Consider the following 18,544-nt stretch of genomic DNA (forward strand, 5'->3'; position numbering starts at 1 on the left):
CAGAAGACCTTTCCAACATTAAAATATTGGGTAATAAAAGGAGAAATTAGAGAAGCTTGAAACAAGCAGGACATTTAAGATTTTTCTTGCATCAAAATATGCTTTGGATTTGGAAAATATTTCAGGTCATACATATTTTAGGTAGTAGGAATGAGGGTAAAAGAATAGGAAAACTGATGTTTATCCAAACATACAACCTGCTAGTCAATGTTCAGTTCTTGAAACAATAATGAAAATAGTGACAGCTAACATTTAGTCATGTGTCAAATATGAAGATAAATCTTTTTATGCATATCCATGTCTCTGAGGAAATCCTAGGACTACAATATAAGGTTAATAAAACTTGGGTGTCAGAATATTAAGAAATGCATCAAAGGCCACATGGTTAATGAAAGAACTGGTACCCAAATAGGAACTCTCCCCAACTGACTTTAGGACCCATGTTCACAATTTATCCAGATACATGCATATCATGATTACAGGGAACTGTAGGGAATCTCAAAATTGATGAAGGATATGATAAAAAATATTTTGTATCACTATTCCAAATATATAACAATGCCATAATATTGTTGAGAGTGATGCTTATAAAGGTTATCCCTGAAATTAAGTATTAGTCTCATGAACACGGTAAATCCATCTGAATCAACTTAGCTGTCACTTCCTCTACCAAATTTTCTGTCCCTCATGAAAGGGGAGGTTCCTCTTACAGTAGTCTGTCTAAGGCACAGGACTGTCCTTTAGCCCCTCCTACACCCCTGCCTCACTTTAAGAGCAGTAATAACTAAAAGTATTTAATGATAACAGAAAAACAAACCTCTTAATAGTTGTCTGCTTTATCCCTAAAGGAAGAATTTAAGTCTGGGCTTATTTGATTTTTTTCAAGTCCTTGTTCTCTCTCTCTCTCTCTCTCTCTCTCTCTCTCTCTCTCTCTCTCTCTCTCTCTCTCTCTCTCTCTCTCAATAAAAATCATCTGCTTCACAAAACAAAGAAAGAAAAAATTAAATCCAGTAAAATTTTAATATTTGTATCATTTTTGACTTACAATAGTACCGTATTTTCTGGCGTATAAGACAACAGGGTGTTTAAGATGACCCCCTAATCTTAGACTCTGGCCAATCTGAGCAGGCTTTTTACAGTGTAGATTTGGGTACAGAACATATATTTTGCATGCATAAAAAAGCCTGCTTGGATTGGCTGAGTTAGAGAGGTGGTCCAAGCAGCCTTGCAGTGATTGGTGCAGGATCGAGTTGGAAAATTCATTTTGTGGCAATATCCAGACGATTCGTTTTTTGGGATATACTCGGCATATAAGACGACCCCCGATTTTTTTCCATTTCAAAAGTCTTTTTATACGCCGGAAAATACGGTACTTATTGGGCACCATATATATCATATGATATAGTATAACAAGTGACCGACCACATTTTTTTTCACCTTTAAAATCACAAACATGACTGTTTTACTGTTCTGTGAGTATGAAATTGGGGCATAGCTTAATTACGAGTCTCCAACACAAGATCTATTTATCAAATTGGGAAGGCTCCACTTCCAAGCTCATCCTCATGGCCATTGGCAAGTTCTAGTTCAGAAACTATTCAACTGAAGACCTCAATACCTATTTGGCCTATATTAAAAGATTGCCCTTCCTCAATTCCATGCCAGAGTTCTCCCACCGTAATACTAGCTTACCCCTCTCTTACAGAATGAGACAGAAACTAAGATAGAAGCCACAGTAATTATGTCATCTAATCCTAGAAGTAACATTTCATCACTTTTCCCATATTCTACTTGTCATAAGTGAGTCACCGGATCCAATCTACACTAAGAAGAAGGTATACACACATGTTTGAAAGCCAGGGTGATCTGAGAGGGTGTCTACTTTGAATGTTACAAATTTTTTTCGCCTCCAGAGGCCACACATGCACACCTATGTAAATATCTACAAAATAATCATACCTCTTAACACTTTTGCCTAAAACTAAGTTAGGACCTTTAAGAAAATTGCTATGTATAAATAAATATAAATTGCTATATAATAAATGCTCCCATTCATTTAACCAATATTTATAAAATGTTATAGGATAAGACATTGTTCTGATACATTAAAAAAAAAACTGTATTGTTAAAATGCATCAAGACTGTGACCAAACTCATTTTCCTTAAGCAGAGACACCAAGAATAAAGTTGAAGACAGCCATTGTTCTTTTCTAATTAAAACTACCTCAGCATTTATTGTTAGCAACTATTTTAAGAATGTTTTCTCAGGCTAAGGCAGTGATGAGTAAATCTACTTGCCAACAGATATAAAATGTCTCTAACATCAGCTTTAATAATGATAGTGCTGCTATTTTGGTTTCCATATGCTCTCCTTTTCTCCCGGAGCTCAACGGATCAGAATTCAGGAGAGGAAGGCAATGGTGTTCATTGAATTTCTTCAAAATTCAATATGTACTCAGTACAGACCATCACACACAGGACACACACTAGACATTTATTCTCTACTAAGGAATAAGACCTTGGACTTTGTATTGCTGTAAAAGAAAGAAAAGGGAACAAGGAGAAACAGAAGTGTTCTTAACTGTTAATGCTTCCAAAAAAGAAACTAAAAGATTCAGAATTATGTGAAGTTACCTGAACTGGCAAGACTTTACCTCCCACCCTCTAAACAAAGCAGGGAGCCATTATAAGTTTAGTTATTTAAACATATCATTCCCTTTTTGCACACCTAGATTTTAGAAAGATTTATACTCATGACACAGTAAATAAAACTTGATAAGAAATGAGTGAAAAGAGATAAAAGGAGAATAATGTATGTCTTAGTGAAGGAAGATCTCTTTAAAAGGGTAATACTTATAAGTGTTAACATTCTGTATTCATCTTCTGGCTTACTTCATGTTCTATACATGTTGCATGATTGAATCATTCCTTACAACTATGTAGTATTCCATTGTGTGTGTGTACCACATTCATGATCCATTCATCAGTTGTTGGACATCTAGGTTAATTGCAAATCTTAGCTATTTTACTAAGTCCTGCAATGAATAGTGGCGTGCCACAGAAGGACAAATACAGAATGTTATCACTTACATGTGGTATTTAGAATAAATACATAAAGAAATGCAATGGTTTAAATGGGAGTTGCCTCAAACACTCTTGGCCCCAGAGTATAGCATGGAGAAGAAAAGAAATTGAGTGGAGGAAGAGAAAACAAAAATGAAAGAACAGGGCCCAGAGAGCAAGTGGTCTCAGGTGCATTGGTGGTGTTAAAAAAGAACAGAACTAAATATTCAAGTCAAAGGCAACAACAATGGAATCAAGAGGTCAACAATTTAACAATCTAAACTTAAAATTAGCATGTTATTTTGGCAGGTTGGGGGTAGGGGAGGTGGAATGCACTTGGGGAACATTGATGAAAGAAGGTCAACATTGGTGGTGGGATTAGATCTGACTGTCTGAAATCAAGTATAAAGAATTTTGTAAATCACTATGATTTCAATAAAAATAATATATATATTAAAATACACAGAAAAAATACAAAAGAAAGTGATACTTAAACTGGGTCTTGAAGGGGAGCATTTCAGTAGTACTCCAGGTAAAGAAAGCAGCCTATTTCCTGATAGGAAGAATTACTCAGCGTGCTTTAGAAATCTGAAGAACATAGTTAAATGGGGCATATATATGAGATGGAGAAAGTGGATTAAAGAAGAGGTTACAAAGGAATAATGAAAAAATGGTAAATATAAAATATAATTCTGGGGCTGGAGTGGAGGCGCTAGATATAGATAGATGATAGATAGATAGATAGATAGATAGATAGATAGATAGATAGATAGATAGATAGATAGATAGATAGATAGATAGACATATGTACATATATATAATTCTTTTAGCTTAATTGACATCTTACTATAAAAGGTATGAAAGGCTTCCCAATCCTACTTCCAATTACTTTTAATACCATGTAACATACTCTGTCAGATACAAATTCAGTGAAATATTAGTGTAAGTATTTCTCTCCAATGCACAACTTACCCAAATCACAAAAACATGTTTGACTAAATTCAAGTGCTCAGGAAGAGACAACTTTGAAAGAATTGTTACATGTACATATCTCCCTCCTATATTTAAATATATACATGTGCTTATATCAGCAGATATTTTTTGGCACAGAAACTCAACAGGCTGAGAACATGCTCTGCATCTAGAAAGTACAGGTTCATCTCCAGCACTACAGGTATCATCCCCTAAGCACAAACAGTAGTAGCCCCAAACACATAGCCAGGTACCCCCGAGTATGGTCTAGAAACTGAAAAAAGAGAAGTATCTTAGCCCTAGACAGCACTTTCTGCTGTTTGAGCTTATATTTCATTGATAAGAAACTACATTCAGCCTAAAGCAAGCAAAATATGTCACAATAAAGGATACCATGATTCCTTTTGTGATACTTGGGAGTGAGGAGGCGATGTGGTGACAGGACTCCTGCATGCAAAGCATGTGCTCTAACCTCTTAAGTTATCTCCCTACCAGTGATTTATTAAAAATAAAAATCAGAATCCTTATACTCAGGAACAATGTTTTTCTGGGAAGGCTGTACCAACTGTGAATTGAAATATTCTCTTGGAAACTCTCAACTCTGGGAGAGAAATGGGAGAAATCATATAGTTCTAAAGATTCTTAGAGCTGCTGAGCCAAGGAAGTCGGGCCAAGTGTGCTAATCATGAGACCAATGTAGAAGGCTGAGACCTTCGCTTGGAGCTTTCTGACGATCTTCTAAAGCTCACTTTACCGCAAGTAGGATTTTCAAGATATAAATTTCACGAAAGCACAAACTGAATAGAATCATGTTGGTATAATCCTCACATAGTTCTGCCAGCTGGGATCCTGGATGTTGAGCTGTGACCGCCTCTCCATGGGCCCAAAACCACCAATCTGTTTCACATGGGTCATCGCACAACCGTCAGATGGAGACACTATTTGGTCACTACCGTAACAAATAGATCCAAAACACCTACAAGGAAGGAAAAGGCTACAGTGCCCATTTCCAATCTCCCAAGCCACCCAGTCCCTCTGCAACAGCGTATCAATAGAGAGACTAAATGAATTGTTTGCTTAATTGTGCTGTGCAAGCTGAATAATTGCATGCTTTCCAAAAAGGCTTTGTAACCAATGAGATGGAGGTGTACCTGCCAAAACCCTTACCTTGAAGCCAACATCCTTTCTTTCTGCAGTCTCTCTCCTATCACAAATAACGGCAACCCTGGTATTATTTCCAGAGAAGGCAAAACCATGGCAGGGACATCAAAAATCATGTCTTTCAAAATGGAAAAATCTCCATTAAGCTGCACCCACTGAGAACTGCTATATCCAGATGTGCCAATGTGAACCCATTAGTCACAAACCTTGATTTAACCCGTTCCACGCTGAAACACCAACAAATTGCGAAGTATTTTCTCTGTGGGGGTGAGAAAAATGAGTCCATACTCATTTAGTTATGAGTCCATACTCATAACTATACTGATACTTTACAAGATAGATATAATAAAATAAAGGGGATGGGAACTATTGTTTTAATTTTTTAAATATTGAATAATGGCCAGAGAACTAGTACATCAGGTTGGGTAGCTAACCTTGCACACTAGCAACCCAGGTTCAATCTCCAGCATCCCATATAGTCCCCCAAGTACTTCCAGGGGTGATCACTAAGCTATCACTAAGCACAGAGCCAAGATTAAGCTTTGAACACACTGGGTGTAACCTCAAAACAAAACTATACATATGTGTGTACATATATGTACAGATATATAAAATCATGTACAACAGAAAGAAGGAAAACAACATAATTTGCTAAAGATAAAAATGAATCAATACCAATGTAGAAAATACTGAAATAAGATGTGTTGAATGAAAAAAAGAAAACCATTATGAGGGAGCACAATGTTCCAGCCAGAGTAAACTTCACATTATAGTCAAGAGAATAAAGCCATGGGAAGGTAGTACCTTTTAACATTCCCTCAAATATGTTTGAAGCACTTAAAAAGTTGGACATTATAAAATAAAATACTTGCTTCTGGTAAAGAAACTAAGCACCAAATGCTTAACTTATTGCTTTAATTTGGTTACCTTTGAACAGATTCAAAGACATAGTTCAAAACTAAAAGTACTCTCACTGGGTCCAGTGAACAATCCCTCCTTCAGGAAGCAACCACTGTTAACTACTTTCTTACATTTCCTTCCAGAAGAGAGATCTAAATATTTTTTAAACTCATTTTATGTTTCCTTCCATATGTTCTTTCACATTACTATTTTGCTTTTATTTCTTGCAACAATTTTCCATTTAAAATAACTGGAGTCTTTTCTTCTTGCTTGTTCTCTGTTCATATAGCTTTGACACCCCCCAGCTGGTTCTTTCTTTTCTGATGCTATTATTCCCTATGATACAACCTATTTGGGCATGTTTCACTAACAGGATTAGAACTCTGGAAGAACAGTGTGCATCAGGATCTAAAGCAATGAAAAGATTTCTATATACATATGCCTTTTTTAAAGTGGCTTAAAATAGATGAAAAATGGGACTGGAGAGATAGTACAGTGGTGGGGTGCTTGCCATGTATGTGGTTGACTCAGGCTCAATCCCTGGCACCCCATATGATCCTCTGAACCCACCAGAAGTGACCTGTGAGCTCAAAGCCAGGAGTAAGTCCTGAGCACTACCAGGTGCAGCCCAAAAATAAATAAATCAATGAATCAATAAATGGAGAACAGTGTAGCTGCAACCCAATCAAGAGTGAATCTTGACAAGACATGTTACCTTGCTAAGTGTCAAATAACTTGGATTTTGGATATCAATACCATTTGATTTTTTTAAAAATGTTTTGACAGGCTCAGAGTGATACTGGACTAAGTATTTTTTATTTGGGAAGGAAGGTTGAAACACACCAGCAGTGTTCGAGAGTTATTCCTGGCTCTGCATTCAGTAGTCATTCCTAGCAGGCTCAGGGGACCACATGGGGTGCCAGGGATCAAACCTGGGTCAGTTTTGGGTCATCAGCCACATGCAAGGCAAACACCCTACTACTCTAGACCCTAGTCTCAGTATCTTTGAATGAAGTTGGGAGTGAAAAAAAGATGGTGGGTGTTGGGAAAGAAGATAAGGAAGTGATATCTGATCAAAGGCTTTTCAGAGTCCATACCTTGAAATTATTAAAAAGGAAGAAGAAAATTTCTTTTTTAATATAAATTCTTTATTTAATCACCATGATTACAAACATGATTGTAGTTGGGTTTCAGTCATAAACAGAACACCCTTCACCAGTGCAACATTCCCACCACCAATGCCCCCCTCCCTCCTTTCTAACCCCTGCCTGTATTCCAGACGGGCATTTTACTATAGTTTTTTTTCTTAAGTTTAGTAAGCTGGTTTTCTTTCTTTCTTAATGGATAAGTGTTAAAAAAAAATACAGCAGTAACGTTGTGAGAGTGGCAATCACTGTTGTTTGCGTAGGCCCAGAAAAATATAGGGGAAACAGAAAAAAAATCCATGACCTAATTGCAATGAGGCCTCACCCCTGAAGTTTTCTGGCATAAGAGCAACTCGGGGCTCCAGGCATACCAGGCTGCCCAACCCCTGAGTCATTCTCCATGGTTCTGGTGAAACTTTTTAGCACACTAGCTGTTGTTGGTGTCAGGTTCCTATAGTTAAAGATTCTGGTTTCTGTGCATTTTCTTCATCGAAATCAGGCTGATGTGGAATATCTTCTAGTTTCACTTCACCATTAGATGCAGAGAGACCTGCCCTGCAAGCAGGTTGTTGCTGCTGCTAAGTTGTCTGGGTGTTAAGAGAGCACTCTTTGGAGTAAGTCAATGCCAGAGCAGTGGTAGGGTCTTTCCTGGTAAGGGCTTGCTTCCTGGTAATGTTATAGACAACTGTGGTTGTTTCCATAGATGGTATCCATGGTTCAGGGGTGTATGGGCAATGCCCATTCTTCTGAGGCCTGAGCCAAGTCATTATGCCAATGTTCAGAATATAAGGCCTAACTGCATTACCAAATTTGTGTTCCCATCTCTATTAGATAAGAACTTGTTTTCATTTGTAATATTTTCCCATTTTAATGTGCCTATGCAAAAAAGGAACAATGCCACAAGATATTATTAGTGCATCTGGTGGCCGAGGGAACAAGTCCAACATTCCCCATAATTTGTTTCTAAACAGAGAGACTCTTCTACAAAAATTCCTTATTAAAGAGGAAAAAACAAACAAACAAAAAAAAACAGTGGACAAAATTGTTACTATATAAGAGTATATTCAAAAAGAGTTATAGATGTTAAGGGAATACATCTAGGATGTACAAAGAAAATGCACATGTTCCTTTTATGTCTTTAGAAATAGTTGAGGGGGGATGTTGAATCCAGGACACCACTTTGGTCTGTGATTTGGCCATCTGGAGTCTACAAAGGACTCCCAGCAGTCTCATATCAGGAAATGTCTTTGAGTGGGGGCTTCTCAGAAACTGAGTATGGTAGCAAGTACATGTACACAGTGAAGGAAGGTGGAGGAGGATAGGAGGCTGCTGAAAGTAGATTAATAGGAACAGAGTATTAGTTTCTTCTCAGGCTGAGAGTTTATTTTTTCACTTTGGGAGCTGGCTGGCAGCTGTCTTGAGTGAGGATAATGATCTGCTTCATGAGGAGCAAAGAATTGAGGGTAAAAATGATTAAATGGGGGGTAATAGGCAGTGGGATGAGAGTAAAGGACTAGAAATGAGCCTGTAAGGTGATGAGCTAATGGGGGAAGGAAAGTATACAACATAGACATTCTGTATATTGTAAACATAGATGAAACCCTATGATATCCTGTTAAACTATCTATATTTTACGCTCGGGGGCACTAGCCCTCATGTGGTTTGAGAATGGACACTGGGAAGGAAAGTTGCCAACAACTTCCCAAAGACAGCCCTACTTGTGCAGGGTGGGGGTTGAAGAAAGCCTAGGGTTCCCTTTAAACTCCTCCCTGCACCCACCTTGCTGGCCCCCTGGGGAGGGGCCCAGGGATAGCCCTGGAGTCCGGGAAGGAAGGCTGTTGGTGGGGAGGCTGAGCCCCAGAGTCTCCCCTAAGCTTGGCAAAAGGGCCTTTGGCCTGGAGCCTTACTATTCCCCATGCTGGCCAAGGCTTCTGGTCCCAGAAAGGAAGTTCGTTCCTTAATTGTGCTGAAAGCCAGAAGTTTACCAGCCTGATCCCCACCCCACCCCTCTTGTGTAGGGTGGGGGTTGGAGAAAGCCTGGGGTCCCCTTTACACTCCTCCCTGGCACCCACCTCACTGATCCCCTGGGCAGGAACCTACGGATGGCCCTGGAGTCAGGGAGGAAGGAGAGGGGAGATGACCTTTTATGTTTCTCAATTTCAATTGAGATGCAGGGCCTTTGTAGCAGGGTTTGGGAAAGATTCAGGTTCTAGTTGTGATTTTATCATGAAATCTAAGTATATCTTTGACCTACTCACTTTTGATTCTGTCTCCTCTTTTATAAAATGAGGAACCTGATGAGCTTTAAGGCCATTTCCTGTTGATTTGTTTTCTACAATCTGAATGGCTGTTTTATTTATAATATGGGAAACAAGGCTAAAGGTTTTCCTTTTTTGTTTTCATTTATTTTTTTGTTATGATTGTTGTTGTAGACTTATACCCTCCTTCCCATCTCAGTTTCTTTTCCATAAGCAATCTTAAAAGTTCACCTTCTTTTAACCTTTTCCAAATTCCTTCCTTAACATCTGGATAAATTTTTAAATGTACACTTTTTAATATTTAAAAAATATCACATGAGCTGCTCTATATCTTACTGCTTTTGTTTAACAGTATAAAATTGATTATCAAGTCAGTTCACAAAGATATAGCTCATTTTTTATGATTGAATAACATTTTACAATTTACATAAATCACTATCCATTTAATGACCCTACAGATAGAAACTTAAGGAATTTCCATTTGGTGGGCTTAAAAGCATTGCTTCAATGTCACCCCTTTATGTGCATATTTTTGCATGAATATGAATTTCATATATATCAGCTATCTCATGGAACTGCTCACTTGAAACATGTTTTCATACAAATTTCTCTCAAAAATGGCCATGCTTACTTATAAAGCTATCACAATATGTAGTAACATGTTTCAATAGACAAGTACTGAATATATTAATATATTAACATATTCAGTATTTGTCTACCTTTTTTGTCGATGGTTGTGGGTGTCACTCCTAGGGATTAGAGAGGCCATCAGAGTATTTTGGGCAATTCTTGGAACCATATTCCTGGCCCATTTATCAAACTTAAGGTAACTGACTGGTGTCAAAGTTTCTTGCTTAAGTTTTTTAACTCCCTGATAACTAATAATGTGTTTTCATTCCCTTTGTGAATTTTATAAATTACTAATATATACATATATTAATGTCTTTTTTTGGGCTCTGAGATTTTTTTCTTGTTGCTTAGTATAATTTATTGATATATTTTGATCACCTAAAACATATGCTATGATGTAATGTTACTTCAAAAATAATGAAAAATTTAAATGCTAGCCAAAAAAAATGAAAAATTTAAAAGTTTTTTTTTTACCTTTAATCTGCTCATTACATGGTGTGGAATCTCTCTGCATATATTAAATTGTCTACATTTATGTAGGTATAAAATTCATTTAATTTCTCCACAAATGTATTTGCCAAAAAGTAAAATTTAAATTAAACTTCAAATTGTTTTAAAAATATAGGGAATAAATGGAATACTTGTGGAGAGCTGTCATTTTGAAGAAGCCCATCATTTATTCCTCTTTCACTCACCACCCTATTTTCTGAAAGTGCCTTTGGGAGAAGGATCTGTGTATAATTTTGAGAAAATAAGTCCAACTATTTGCTTCCTCAACTAGAAACACAAACACAAACTGGAAATTCCTTCTGCCAAATGCTCATCTCATAAATCAATACAACCACAGAAGGGACATGCAGCTCCTTCAGTTTTATCCCCCAGGATTCTGGATTTATGGTAGAAAAACACAAGAACAAAAGAAATAGCTACAGTTTATTCACTATAGAAAAAGAAAACAGGCAATATTGTTTTAAAAAATTCAGGTTACATGGTCTTCTGTTCCAATCTTATAATCCACCCTATAGCTTTCTAATAAATTCTATTTCTACTGACACTAATAGTAAAATGATCTACTTTATGATGGTTTAAAATGTAGGCCGAATCTTCCTATGCTGGGAACAGGGAGGCCTTTATCAGCGTGGGGAGCTGAGTCCCCAGTCCCAATGCTTTCTACTGAGTATGAATGGGGCTATGGGGCTTCTGCTCCCCCCCTACAGTCTTCCCTCTTCTTCCTTCTGGGTTCCGGGGCCACCACTAGGCACCTACACGGGTAAACAGTGGTGCTGGAGAAGACTTTAAAGGGGACCCCAGGCATTATGGCTTAAAATTTAATGACTTAAACAACCACCAATGAATTTTTCACAAGCCCATAGATTGACAGTTTGGTAGAGTTCCACTATAATGTGTCTCAGTTCCATGTGAACTATAGTTACATAAGATTTAAATTCATTGAATGTCTATCATCTCTAGTCATATCTTCTGGTGCCTAACTGAAAATCTTCTCTCATTTATGTATTTGGAGTTAGCTAGATCTGTGGACAAGACTCTTTGAATATCCCATTCTCCAAGTGGTTGCAATGTACCAAGAGGCAGGGGTGATATCTTTAATGATAAAAATGTTATAAAACTAAAGCAGAAGCTGCAAGTTCCCTTCTACCATATTCCATTAAAGATAGTTTAAAAACCAACTCAAATTCAAGGGAGTGGAGAACAAATTTCATCTGTTAAAAAGAGGAGTGTCAGAGAAATGTTATCAAGGAAAGTTGCTACAGTGAGACATGATTCCTTGGAGACCATTACTGTAGTAATCTACCATGTGGGCATTCGTCTCTGTTGCTTGCAACCTAAGAACCATTACTAATATACCAATCAGTAAAATATGACATGGAACACAGATTTTCAAGGGCTCTACATTTAAGACACGTTCCCATATAATTAATAATATAACTTTAAATTGTGTGTCATAACAGTGAGTTATAAGAAACAGAGCTTTAGAGAGAATGTAATGCAGTGACATATTTGCCCTGCATGTGTGAGTGCAAGTGAAACACCACAAAATAGTAATAATAATAATAATATAAAGTAAAATGGTTGTAGTTCAAGTTCTGAAAGTAATTTATCTATAGAATACTGAATCTGTACAATCTGAGGCTTTCATTTAAAAGTCAGCTTTACAGATTGATGGAAAATAGGTGACAGTGTCTGCCTGAGTTGCAAAATTGTAAATCTGAACTGCATAATTCTATGAACTACTATGATTTTTTTCTTTGTACTTAGTACATGACCCATAAAAACGACCAAGCATATTGAAACTATAAGAAAATGTTTCCATTGGAAAATACAATTAATCTCAGAAATTAACATTTCTGTGAAAATTTTAAAACTACTACAATTGGCTATATGCAGGTAAGAAAATAAAAAAAATAATGAAATTAGTGTTTACCTAGTATACTACTTTTTATTTCTTATAAAGCCACTCATAATACTTGGTCTAACAGTCAGGTCCAATGATACTGGGGCCTCCAAGGCCACATTCTGTGGTACTCAGGGACAACCACGGTTATAGCTGGAAGTATGCTAGGGATTGAATTTAGGGTTTCAAGTATGTGAAGCATGTGGTCTACAATTTAAGCTATTTCTCTAGCCATGACACTATTTTATATTGTTGTAATTATATTTACAATACTAAAAATAAAATACTCATTTTTTAAAAAAGCTCAACAAGACCAGCTTGAACAATTTTTCTTCTTGCCATATAACTCAGAATATGGAGCAAGTGTATTTTCTATGCCTTGGCAAATATCAATCTGTTTTTGAAGATATCTGTTTTTGCTAATGTCACTTCCTCTTCAGCTTCCTTTCATCACAAGCAATCTCCTAGTTTATCTCAATAACCTTGCCTTCACAAAGTTCCACCCACTATCATCAAGTCTTTTAGTAGACAATAAAGTCAACATTCCCACAACAGATTATTTCTCCTTTCTCCTACCTTCCATTTGTTTAATTCCAATTTCATTTCCAGCACTATTTTTATTTCTTTGCTACACTTCCATTTTTTAACCATTTTGTAAATTGACTAAGGTTTTGCAATTTACAATATTATTAATAATGATTTCTTGGGGCTGGAGAGATAGCAAGGAGGTAAGGCATTTGCCTTGCATGCAGAAGGTTGGTGGTTCGAATCCTGGCATCCCATATGGTCCCCTGAGCCTGCCAGGAGCGATTTCTGAGCATAAAGCCAGGAGTAACCTCTGAGCGTGGCCGGGTGTGACCCAAAAACCAAAATTAAAAAAAAATTATTTCTGGTGCACACCACACCACAATTTCAACCACACACATCATCATCGAGGTACACACTTCTCTTTTTTCAAGGGCCTCAATCTCATGCCTCTTCCTTTCAGACACACCTGCCATCAATTGAGTTCTCTGGATCTGTTCTCCCATTATGTTGCCTTAGGACCTTTGTCATTACCATGTATCTCTAAGTCCCACACTTAAATTTTTGCTGACCTAGTCTCCTTTAGAACTATTTGTAAAAAACAAATAAATAAACAAAACTACATTATTGAAAAACAGGAAGGCAACACAAGCATACACTTGGTTGTCTGTCAGTGAACTGAACACCAGATGTACAGTGACCAATCACTAAAAGTATCTAAAGTAAGTGTTGTTATTAACCACAAGGCAGGAGATATCTCTAGAACTTATGTAGTACTTTGTGAACTAAAGACCTAACAGCACAGTTTGTATTTCATGCAACTCCTAGTGAATGTATCTGCTCACTGAAATTTGAATCATATTGTTGGCAGACTGGCATTGCTGAATTAAGCTGTAATTAGTGAAATTTCTATATTTCTGAATTCTGTTAAATATGGATTAAGTCAAATTTAATTATTACCATAATGTATAAAAAAAGAAAGACTAGACAATATTTTTATCCTCCATTCTTTAATAAACCTATTTTTTTAAATGGTTTGGTTCTATTAAAAATATAATGGGCACAGATCAGAGCCTTGCATTCAACTGAGCCAGATTTGGTCCCTGAACCCCTTATAGTTCCCCAGCACCCCCAGGAGTGAGTCACAAGAGAAGAGTATGCCCTAAATGTTGCAAGATGTGGCCCCAAAACCAAGAAAAAAAAATGAAAAATGTACTAGGCTCTAATAATTTCCATCTTTGTCCCCTAATAAAAACCTAGTAGATTCATATTAAATACAGGTAGCAAAGATAAAGGGAGAAAGAACTGATAAAACAATTGTATTTAAACTATACATATAGGGTTGATGGAAAATTCTGGAAAAGGAAAAGAAAGTATAACAAAAAAAATAACCCAAAAAATGAAGGAAAATTGTGCAAATTATGCACATCTTTTTATTATTTATTTACAATTCCAGAAGGAAGTCACACCAATGTAATTTCCTATGAATGTGACTATGAATTCCTTTTTCAAATGTCTATTTTTCCTTTTCTTTTATTTTTAGTAGCAAATCCCTGGTTTGGGGCTGTTTATACTCCTACCCAAATGAAAGGTCACCAATAAATTAACACTGAAACATTAAAATTGAAGGTCTTAGCCACATGGATGTTTGCTGTAACACTAGTGAAACTAGCTAAAATATAGAAGCACCGACAGAACATATTGACAGATGACTAGGTAAAGATGTGGCCCATTTAGACAGTGCAAAAACCAGTTGGTTATTTAAAAGATCACATTGTTTTTCATTTGCAATACAATGAAAGGAGATTAAGGGAATATTTAAAGCAAATTGAGAAGGAAAAGTATTCAATACTTTCATGTATATGTGCCATTTAAGGATATAAAATTGATGAACAAATGAAATAAAAGACACACCAGTAGTCACTGAAAACAGTACCAAGATTACCAAAGAGAAGGGGTGAAGGTACCGAAATCAGGAGAGAGTGTACAAAATAAGTAATGATAGACTCTATTTTCCAACTTCTTTTGCCATTAGTTGTGTCTATATGACTAAATTCTGTTGGGTGAAATCTAACTAAAAACATTTTTGGAGATTTAGGGACACTGCCATTAAGGGCTTATTTATTGAGAACAGCAACCTTCTGTCTTAGAGCTATAACATAAATGTGATTTTACAAAGATTCATCTGAGGCAATGAGGCAATGTAGCATATGCAGATGACTGAGACCTTCCCAACTCTGCAAACTGCACACCCACTCAGGGCTTTTTCTCCATGGTGCTATATACATGTGTGAATATATGTGTCATATAATATGCTAGATATATGTAAGCCACTATTTTAATTTTTTCTTACATATCTGAATGCAGTTCTTTTTTATGTTTTCTTTTCTTTCTTTTTCTTTTTTTTCCCCTTTTCATTTATTTATTTATTTAGCCTTTGGCTCACACCTGGCCACACACTCAAGGGTTATTCCTGGCTCTGTGCTCAGAAATGAAATTGCTCCTGGCAGGCTTAGGGGACTATATGAGGAAGCCGGGGATCGAACCTGGGTTTGTCCTGGATTGGCTGTGTGCAAGGCAAACACTCTACCGCTGTGCTATCGCTTTGGTACCCCTGAATGCAGTTCTAATTGATAACACCAAACCTAATAACCAGTTCTGACTGATTAAAAATACTCTTTTCTGGTCAATGGGCCAGTGGCTCAAGTGATAGTTACTGATTCTTATATCATTTGTACAAGAAATGTCCCAAATGAGATAGAAACACAAGGGTAAATCAGGACCCTGATGTGGAATTGTATAACTAGGGGGGAAAAATTATGGTTGTAAAATTCTAATAGTTGACCAAAGCTAAAAATTCACAGAAAGGTCAAAGTGATAGCATAACATGTAGGGCTTTGCTTTGCACATAGTCAACACAGACTCAGTTCCTGGTACCCCAGATGATCTGAGTGAAGAGCCAGGAACATCCTCTGAGCATCACTAAGTATGCCCCATCTCCATATCTCCCCAAAACCACTCAAATAATGACCTGACTTACGAGTATTTAAATAGAAAAAAAGTACCAGTTCATAGCAAGTTTGTTATAAATCCGGAAGTATGGGAAACAGAAGCTCCAAAATATAATTTCAACAGCAGGTGACATTCATGCGACTAGAGGAAAACGAAGGAGGTGCTAGCTCAAGTGTTGGTGCCACATTAAAGAATAATTAACAAAGAGAAGAAAATGGAGATGAGGGCCACAAAGATGGCCTAGATATCACCATTTCATTAAGGATGGGAGAAAGAATTGAGATTTCATAATTGGAAGCAAACACCACAAAATATGTGAATTCAAATATTTTTAGTATTTATTATGTAGGGGAGTTTTGTTTTAATCTACATGGTCCTAAGCAGAATAAGTACCAATGACTAAAATAAAAATGAAACATGTGTCAACTCAATTAAAAAAAAAACCCTTCTGAGAATTACAACTTTCCAAAATTAGACTGTAGGATTTTGTATAATAGTGAATTATCTGACATAGCAGTGGATATTTTAAAAACAGGGTTTATTCTGAAACTTATAGTAGAAAATTAAAACACTTTATATCTTGAAATGCTTGACTAAATGAATTGATTGTAATTCTAGGTGGAGATTAATGAAGAGTGTTCTGCTTTATGTGAGAAACTGGACCAGTTAGTTCAGTTCTTTTTTTTATTTTTTAGTTAGTTCAGTTGTAACATTCTATTCCTACTCATTGTTCTATTATATGTGAAATGGTTTTAATATGCAATAACCTAGGTATCAAATAAATGTTCCCATAAAAAATAATGATTGTATAGGCCAAAATGTAAGTGAAAGAAACCAACTTAGAATATTTTGAGTGGAAAAATTTAAGATACTCAATGACAGTGATAATCTCACCGAAGGTATGGATGTTCAAATAATATAGTCAGAATCCTTCCTTCATCTCTTGGGTCAATTTTCTTGAAGCTGTCATACGTCACAAACATACTCACCATAGAAAAGTAAAGACTATTACTCTCAACATCACAACTCAACCTCTAATCCAACAGTTCCAAAGAACAGTCCATTTCTTACAAGGTTTGTTAACTGACTTAAACTAACCTGCTTCAGATATAAGCCCTTTACTTCCACTGTGCACCTTAATTGGTCATGAGTGGGTTACACGACTGGGAAGAGAGCTAGAGTGGTTTCTAAAAGGGTAAAAAAAAAAGATGTCTAAAGGAAGGAATTCTAGGAAGATAAAATATAATCACTGTCCACTACAATGAATATGCACATTGTGGGGGAGAGATGTTGAATCACACCAGGCTGTGCTCTTGGTTTACTCCTGGCTCTGCACTCAGGGATCACTCTGGTAGTCTCAGGGACCAGATAGGGTGCCAAGAATCAAACTGGATCTTCCACATGCAAAGCAAGAGCCCTACCCACTCTACTATCACTCTGGCTGAATGTACAGACTTTTAAATGTCAACCTTAATGGAATTCTGGGCTTATCCTCAATTTCAAGCTTAGAAATGGAAGCACTGTTGTATTTAAAATCCATGAGAAAATGAAATGAATTTGATGGTAGGCCTTAATCTAAAATTCTAAAGCTCAGGAAAATAACAATATTAACATGTCTGTCTTTTCACCAATTCCTTTATTTTCTCCCTTAAGATGCCTCGTGTTCACAGCCTCATCAGACAAAGCAATAGCCAATGAAGAGAAAAGCACAAAATGTTTATTGAAGTGGATGAAAGCACAGTATGTATGTAAAGAAAAATTCTTCATTAATAGCTGAAAAAATCTTTCTCTATATTTAATATTTAGGTGACATATTTCTATTTCAGGGGAAGTAAACATTACAGTCATGAATAGCAAACAGAAACACAAACTCCATTTATTTGTAAAATAAACTCATTTTCTTTTCATATCAATGCAAAATATGACCCAAAGCCATATGTTCCATTTGCCATGATTCTAGGACAGCAAAACTATACAATTTCTAGATCATTAACTTGTCTTCCTATTTTTCCATGTCTTACAGTTTTGCTAGGTAAGCGTTCGTTCATTCACTTTGATAATGCTACCTTTTATAGATTTGGTATTTCATTTGCTCAATTACTCCATGCAAAACTACAGCAGGCAGTGGTTGTGGGGTATGGGGGAGAAAAAGACCCACCCCACAGTTTCTGAAAAAGACAAACTCAAGACTACAGTTGCAGTGGCTCAAACAAAAGAAGATTTTTTTTGTCTTCTGCTAGTTTCAAGTTTGAAAAAGACATCCATACCCCCTCATTTCACATCACTGGAGCAAAGCGGAATGCCACAGTGCTCAGGATAGCACAATGGCACGACAGAGCAGCGTGTCAGCTCTCTAAGTGGTGGGTGGCAAGTTGAAGAAGCAAAATACCTGCAGTCACAAGGGAATTGTGCAAGAATATCATGCCCCTGGAAGAGAAGAGAGGCAACTATTGGGATTTAAGTTC

This window comes from Suncus etruscus, chromosome 9 (genome assembly GCF_024139225.1).
Source record: "Suncus etruscus isolate mSunEtr1 chromosome 9, mSunEtr1.pri.cur, whole genome shotgun sequence".
NCBI lineage: Eukaryota > Metazoa > Chordata > Mammalia > Eulipotyphla > Soricidae > Suncus > Suncus etruscus.